The sequence below is a fragment of the Cheilinus undulatus genome, linkage group 18 (genome assembly GCF_018320785.1).
Source record: "Cheilinus undulatus linkage group 18, ASM1832078v1, whole genome shotgun sequence".
NCBI classification, from domain to species: domain Eukaryota; kingdom Metazoa; phylum Chordata; class Actinopteri; order Labriformes; family Labridae; genus Cheilinus; species Cheilinus undulatus.
The window spans coordinates 32,636,749-32,645,021 of NC_054882.1; positions in this window are offsets into that span (position 1 = coordinate 32,636,749).

Below are 8,273 nucleotides of genomic sequence, written 5' to 3' on the forward strand. Positions count from 1 at the left end.
CACTCAGCAGCGCTTAGAAGTTGAATTTCAATCAGACAGAGATATTTCCGAGCAATGGTACTGCCCTATGCCCTAGTTACTGGTAACATAGAACCACAGCAAGCCAGGCTTGTATTTCTACCTCAAGTTATGAACCATATGAGGTAAATCTGAAGGCAAGCAGATGGGAACTTAACAAAACCCAAATATGCAGAATGGACCACCAACAGCACAAGAAACTAACTGGTTTGAAAATGCTTCATACTTAGTCTTAAACCAATCAAACTCAATATTTTCCTGCCTAGGTTGACTTCCTGCTTTAACTTAATATCCATATGAAAGCTTTTATACGCTCCCCTGTGGTTAACACTGCTGACAGTGGTCTGTGGGCTGAAAGGCCATTGATGTAAACACAGTGTTTGCCTTGGGGTATGGTTTCAGATGCAATCAGCATTTATTATAGCCACCTGAAGAGAATAGCCTTTGAAATCCAACGAGCCCACACAGGCATTTGCTTAAACCCATAAACGAATGTATTATCCGGCTTTAATTCTCTTTAGGAGTGTTGCAATTACCTATTTTGCCTGGTTTTATGCTATAATAGGTTCAAATTAAACTACATGAGTGTGATAAAGGTTATTAAGCTGTTTAGGTGGGAGCATTAAAAGGTGACAAATTATACCTCTTTTCCACCTTTTAACACAGTCCACTGTGGTTTAAATGAAATGTCTATGCTTTGCTTTGGTCAAATTATAGTATGGATGAAACACCAGTGGAGGTTTGTGACCCTGTATAAACCAGCTCTAAGCAGTCTGTCTCAGGTCAGTCCATATAAGTGTAGTAAAGCAAAGCATGGAGGTCAGGAAAATCATGGCCCACTGTAAAATTAAGATGTGATAACCATATTTGACATTGAACATGAATAATAACCACTTCTATTACAGCAAAAAAAAAAAAGAATTATTTACATATGTGCCATCATAATATAATATATATAATATATAATATAATATTGTATAATATATATATAAACAGAATTTCTTGGTAATGTTAAAGATGTGGTTATCAAACCAACCCATTTGGAAAGTAATGTAAGACTTCATAGCTAAGCCATGATGTGCAAAAGCATCAGGATGCCATAGGATAAAGTAAAAGGAACTGTAATAACTTAAATGGAAACATAATTAGATAATTGCAGAATAAAGGCAAAAATTGGTGAAGATGGGTTTAAACTAGCAAAAAATTGAAGAAATAAGTGGGTAGAGTGGTGAAAGAGTGGCATTAATGGGTCTAAAGTGGCAAAATTTGGCTTAGAGTTGCAAATATTTAGCTAATAGTGACAAAAAATGGGCAGTAAAATGGTGAAAAGCAGTAAAAAAAGTGTCAAAAATGGGTTAAAAGTGGGGAAAAATGGCAGAAAGATGGTTAAAAAGCAGCAAAACTGGTTAAAAGCATGAATAAATATATAAGCAGCAAGTATGGGTGAAGGAAAATGGGAGATAAAAACAGAGAAAGGTGTGAAAAATTGGTTAAAAGTGTAAAAATAGGCATGAAGTGGCAGTGACAGAAAGGAGCATTAAAATGGTGAAAAGCAGTAAAAAAGTGGCAAAAAGGGGTTATGGGGCAACAATGGGCAGCTTTAGTAGTTAAAAGGGTTTAAAGAAGCAAAAATTGGCTAAAATCGGCAAAGGAATTAGCAGATTTGGTGAAGTGGTGATAGAGTGGCAAAATGTGGCTTACAGTGGCAAATCATTTGCTAGAAATGGTAAAAAAGGTTGGTAAAAATGGTGAAAAGCAGTTAAAAGGTGGCAAAGTTGGATAAAAGGGGCAAAAATGGCAGCTAAAGTAGTAACAGGATTAAAAGTAGCACAAATTGGCAATAAGTGGTAAAGAAATTGTTTAATATGATAACAAAAAATAAATGGAAACACAGATTAAAGGGAGTTAAAAAGTTGCACAAATAGATAATTTCAACATCTGAACCCAAAAATATCTTCAAAATCAGGTAACCTAGCTGTTAACTAGAATGCAAACAAACCGATGCTACTGATCTAACACACATTTATTGATACTGTCAGTAAATCACAACTGGGGAGGGCCCATTCCCTGGTTTTTCAGGGGCCCTGTCAATCCAGTGAGCAGGCCTGTGCACCAAAGTATTAGTTTAAAGTTGGTTTTAGCTGATAGTGGCTTTATTTAAAAACACTGGAAGTCGCCTCATAATGTGGCATGAACAGATATCAGTCACTAGTGATTGTGTGTTGTGTCATCAATTTAATGCTGGATTCTGGGATACCTAACCTAAAACAAATAAGAGATGTTGGACTGTTGGACTAACTGATCTGTTTTCATGGTCACACACAAAGGGAATGGAGCATAGTGAGAGTGTTACTCCAGAAGAAGTAATAAAAAAAACCCATCTGTACCAGCAACCAGCTAATTAGTTATTTCAAACATTGGTATCCACCCTTATTTTCACAGTCAAATTTTAAATCAAAATAAAACATTGCCTTCATTTGGACAGGAAGTTTGTTTTTGATTGTATTGCACTCCGAGTTTGAACACAGCTGCTTTGATAGTTCTGTAAAAGAACATTTTGTCCAGTTTGATGTGTAAATGGTGATCATATAGACAAACACAATAATTATGATATCTTGATTTCTAATGCCCTGGTAAAAGGAGGGTTACGGCAGCAAATGGCAGCACAAATCAGGCTCCTTTTCTCACCTATCTGCTCTGTCTCAAGGTAAAATTTATGAAGCATATTGCTCAATTAGCTTATGCACAAGCACATTTTGTGGGTCAGTGGATACTCCAGAAGCCCAAGCATAAGTGGAAAATGCTGAAGAGAAATCTATCCCCTTGAACAACAATGGCAGGGGAACTCTTTTGGCTCCAAACACATTTTTTCACCACAAAAATGTTGGTTTGTTTTATTTGGAGAGATTCATCAAGGGAACCACATATTTTTCATTCACGTTCATCCAGAGCTGTACATTGCAAGAAGATACTTTGAAACAGTGGCTACTCAAGTAACTGCCCACAGGAAACCAGGACATCCCTACACATTATGATGCCTTCTCAATATCTCATGGGCCTCTGCTGCATTTCAAAAAGTGGGCTGGTCATCGTTTTTATTATGGTTTTCTTCCCTAGGTGTACCGTTCTGTATATTGGCATTTTTTGTACAATTACTTGGTGAGAATGTAAAGAGGGGAAATTGTGCAGTAGTACTTTTATTTTCATGTGAAGCCAACAGTGGGAAGGTGCTTTACTGTGGTGTACCAACTTGGTCATTGTTGGTTGGCTCACTGGAAGGGGATTTTACATGATGCAAGTGGAGGACCGGCAGTTTAAAGGGTCAGTTCACAAATTTGTTTGTACTTACCTTAGTTTTATCTAACTATAGATGGGTAATGTTAATTTCTTTTTGCCAAGGTTTTTAGATATCCATGCATGTAGTTTTCTACCCATATCATGACTAACATTGAAAGTTAAATATATTTTTTGGTGAATGTGTGCCTTAAACAGTAAGTTCAGTGATATAACTTGTTCTTGTCATGGAAGACAAATCTAAATCTAAACAACCAGGCATGTAGCGGTTCACAAAGGTCATGGTCTGATCGTACCACGGTTCAAGGATACAGTCCAGTACATGTTTGTTCCAACATGAATACAACAGCAAAATGTACAAATCACTTTCTGATACAGGTTGGAATGTGCTAAACCTGAAGTTAAAAAAGGAAAACACAAAATTTTTTTTAAATTTAAAGAAAAGGCATCCTTGTTGGTATATTGTGTCATATTTATGATTTCTGAAGTGTGCTGTCACATTAATGTAGCTGTCCTTCCATCAGTTGTTAATGCTACAGACAGCGCAGCGGTAATTTGTGCTCAGTAAAAAATCCCCATTTTAATCATTTGATCATTTTTTAAGTCTCTGTGAGTCCAGTTCTTCAAATGTTGTACCTTTAAACTCAGTCTGCATGGTTCAAAGTTTCTCTACTTTCTAATCTAAGGCCTCTGAAATGCATTAAGTTGCCAGTCACAACAACACGTTTTTGGATATGGCTGTTTAAAAAATAAAAGGCACGTCATCAACATGAAACTGGGACTTGTATTGTAAAGAAGTTGTTGGAAACTGTGGCTATCATTGAATTAAGCTAACTTCAGTAGCTATAATAAGCTATGATTTTTACTAACACTGTCAGAAGGTACAGTATTTACAGACGCTCCTTTGACCTCGAGCCACAGCCACAGCTGAGTCATTTTGGACTTAAGACATGCAAGTCATACGTTTAACAAGCATTTATGGCCCTGCTCATAAATTCTTATCTACTGTGGCTGGTAGATTGGGAAAATTCACCAATACTGTGCATCAACTCAATTTTCTTTCTTGTATTTATCGTATGACTGCATGCACAGAGCCATAACACAAAATACAAATACGATTACAGCCCTGTCAACATGGAGGCAAAACTGAGCTTTATTTATCTATTGTCATGAAGAATCACAACCAGGTGATGACAATGGTCCATAAAATGAAACAGTGGTAGTTTTGGGTGAGATCCCACATATACGGTACATTGTTTTGTATGAAGGAGATAAAGAAATAATGGAAACATACCTACTCATAATTGGGTCCAGTGTTTTCATGAGAAATGTGATAAGATTGTAGACTTTCACCCATGTTATGGAATAATTTGCCACTTAGAATATCTTTCATTTCTCTTTGTGTCTCTCAGTGTATGACCACAAATCCAGATTACAATAATATTTAGAATAACACAAGAAGAAGATCAATGTCAAGTCCTGGCTACATGGAACCAAAGTGTATATTTGGAACGTATCACTTAACAAGTAAGAAAACATTAATGAATGTGTTAATTTGTAGTTTTGGTGAACTGGCCCTTTAACTAGCCTGCTTTCTTTACTTCTGACATAATGTGACATCCTCTTACAGTCTGCTTACTAAGAATACATTTTAAGTGTGTACTCGACATAGTCATGATTCTCACCTGAGGTTCTTGGACAAAAAAAAAGAAAAAAAATGTTTCTGTGTGAAATCATTTTGCTACAAAAGAATATAAAAATATTGATCAATTCCTATGAACCAAACTGGCTGTTTTGTGTTTTCTCTTCTTTCAATTAAACACACATACACTGACTAATGCTTCATGTGTCTAAAACCCAGGTCAAACCGAAGATGTACGATGAAGCTGAGGAACAGGATGACATACGTGCGTAGTGGCCAACTGGGCTAATTTCAATGAAAGTTATCACAGCTATACCTCAACTTCTATCAAAAGGTTAAGTCCTTGTTGTTCTGTTCTTGATACAGAGACAATTTCCCATGTTTTTTCCTTGGTCTTATATTGTTTTTAGAACACATGACCTCCCCCCATGACCACAGTCACAAAGACAGCAGATACTGGAGATACTGGAGAAGGATTTCTGGCATGTTTGATATTTTGTTCATACGACTCCAGACTCTTTACATTGAGAGCAGAAACCCCAGCAGAATAAACAACTTTGGGAGATTGTTTTCCTTTGTAAACTGTCAGACAGCATCCTAAAGTACCATGACAACAGCCAGAATGCCTTTCTGACGCACACCTGCTATGATAAAGGAAATAAACAAGCTGGAAATATTCCTACCCGTGGAACTGCACCTGACACAGATGGTGATGCTGTTTGTCTGTGTGGGACAGAGAGAGGTAGCGTGAGAGAGAGAGAGAGAGAAAGCGAGGGAGAGAGAATATGACTAGAAACACTTAACCCTGAGCTGTGTGAGACTTTTTAAAAAGGATACTCCGCAGGTTTCTGTCACAGTCCGTCCCGGCTTCCATTGCACAGTGTGAGCACTCAGGTGGTGCACGGCTGTCGAAACGTACAGTGTGAGCACACAACTAGTGCACGATGGTTGTGCGCCGTAAACGATTTCGGTCGCACAGTATGAGATGGCATTCTGCCATGACTGTCATATGGTCGGCTTGAAATCGCACGGTGTATACCTGGCTTTAGTCAAATCACATTACTCAAGTCCTCCTAAATTAATGGTCAATTTAAGCTGCAAGATTTCCGATCTCTTCCTCGCTCTGCCCTGATCAGCGCTGCATTCTCGCTTTCAACCCACCTCCACCTCAGCATTCACAGACTATTGGCTGAAATGGTTTAAAGACAACAAGGTGAATGCTCTGGAATGGCTGACACAAAGACCAACTATGATCCAATAGAAATTTTGTGGCTGGACTTTAAAAGGGCTGTTCACACCTGATTCCTGTGTCATCTGACACAGCTTGAGCAGTTTTGTAAAGAAGAATGGAGTAAAAATGCAGAGTCAAGATGTGCAAGCTATATTGCAACCTATCCACATAGACTCAGTGCTAGCCGGAGAAGCAGCTACTGAATACTGACTAGAAGGGGGTGAATATTTATGCAGTCACATATTTTCTTTATTTGACACTACTCTGTAGATTTTTTTTTTTTTTTTACTTTGACCATTTGTGGTCAAAAAAGTCCAATTGTGTTGACAAGGATTGATTTATAAAATCAATAATGGGTAAAACATCCAATGGGATGAATACTTTTCATAGGCATTGTATGATGGAACTTTAAAACCAGGGGACTTCTCTGGGCTCCAAGGCTGTTGGCTGTTAAAACACATGAAATGTTTTATGTTTTAAACCAGCCGATGGCATCTTATTAAACTGAATCACAGGCAACAACTTCAGGCAGCCTGAATTAAGTTACTATGGCTCTCTTCACACAGCTGCTGAATCTCTGGTCTGAACTTGGCTTTGTATTACATCACTAAGCCTATGATGACTATTTGTAACCTAGAGGAGCTAATGAAGTATCCTTTCTAACTTGGTGCCCTTGTTTACCATCTATGAGCCAAAGGTTTTCCTCCTGAGGTCCAGCTGCTGTACTCAGGCTGGTCACTGCTGCTGACTCACCCCAGCTGCCCTTATTACAAATAACCAGTACATGCAGCTCTGAGCCAGAGCCCATAATAAGGCTCTAATTCATATAATCTGTCAGCAAAGGTGCTTACAGCTGCATAAAGTAAAAATAATCTTCACAAGGGCCAAGTGTTGCTTGATAAGGCTGCGATATGCACCTGCTGAGGGCTCAGGGGGAACAAGGCCTCTGGCTGTGGAAAGGTTATTATCAGGCCTTATAATACAGGAAGCAAGGCAAAAAAATAATGATAGAAATGTGTCTAAAAGTTGTCTAAAAGCAACAGCAGCTTTATAACAAAGAAGGAACTTTCACAGGAGTGATCAGATCATCCTCACAGTGGGTTAAACGTCGCATCATGCTGCAAGTGAAAATGCTTTTGAAATGAAGTGAAGTTTAAACAACTTAACAAAGCCACTTGAAGCAGAGCTGATAATCTCTTTTCCAAATTTATTTTCTCTGTTACGGCTGGTTTGAAAGCATCTCAAGAGACATGAAACAACAAACAACAGAGAGATGTTGACTAAACCTGTTAAATAACCAGCAAGGGTGCAAAATGATTCATTTACGGCTAAATTGGACCTGGGGTGGAGTTGTTTGACACAGTTGTGTTTGGAAAGCAATGAAGTGCAAAAAAAAGTGTTCCCCGCTGCTGAACTTGGAAAATTGCTTTAAAAGAAGCCACTTTTGGAGCTGCAGGTGTGCATTTGTTGCCCAAGAGGAAGCCAAAGATTGAGGAAATGCAGAAAACAGCAAATGAATAAAGCAAAATAAATCAGAGAGAGAATTTAGTGGAGTACCTTTACAGGACTGTTTGTTGAGAGAGGAAAAAAGACAAGAAAATTGTTGGGCATATGAGAAGAGAGAGATGATATTTTGGGGTAAAAAATGCATCTAACATCTCGCTCTTTTGCATCTTTGTATGTTATGGTAAAGCAGAAACCTCCCATGTTAATTGCTAAGCAGGAAGTAGAAAATACTGCAGTTCCTCAGCTGTCTACTTGAGCCTGGCTCCCCTGGGATTGGTAATGTAACCCTGCAAAGCTGATGGATTGGCAAGATTCCATGCCTGTCAACGGGTACATCAATCTTGCAAAGCTTTAAGCTCATACTTGTACCTGACCAATCAGCATCATTTGAGGAGAAAGACAGGTTGGCTATGCCGTGGTTCAGTTGAACTGCAAGCCTGTTAACAAGGGCGACCAGTGAAAAGATAAGCATGGATGCAACTACAGCGCTATCAGAACTGGACAAAAATGTTTTCTTTATTTAAACAAAGTCTTAAGAAATGTTTCTATTCTGGCCTGTAATCCCAGACTTTTTGTGTATAT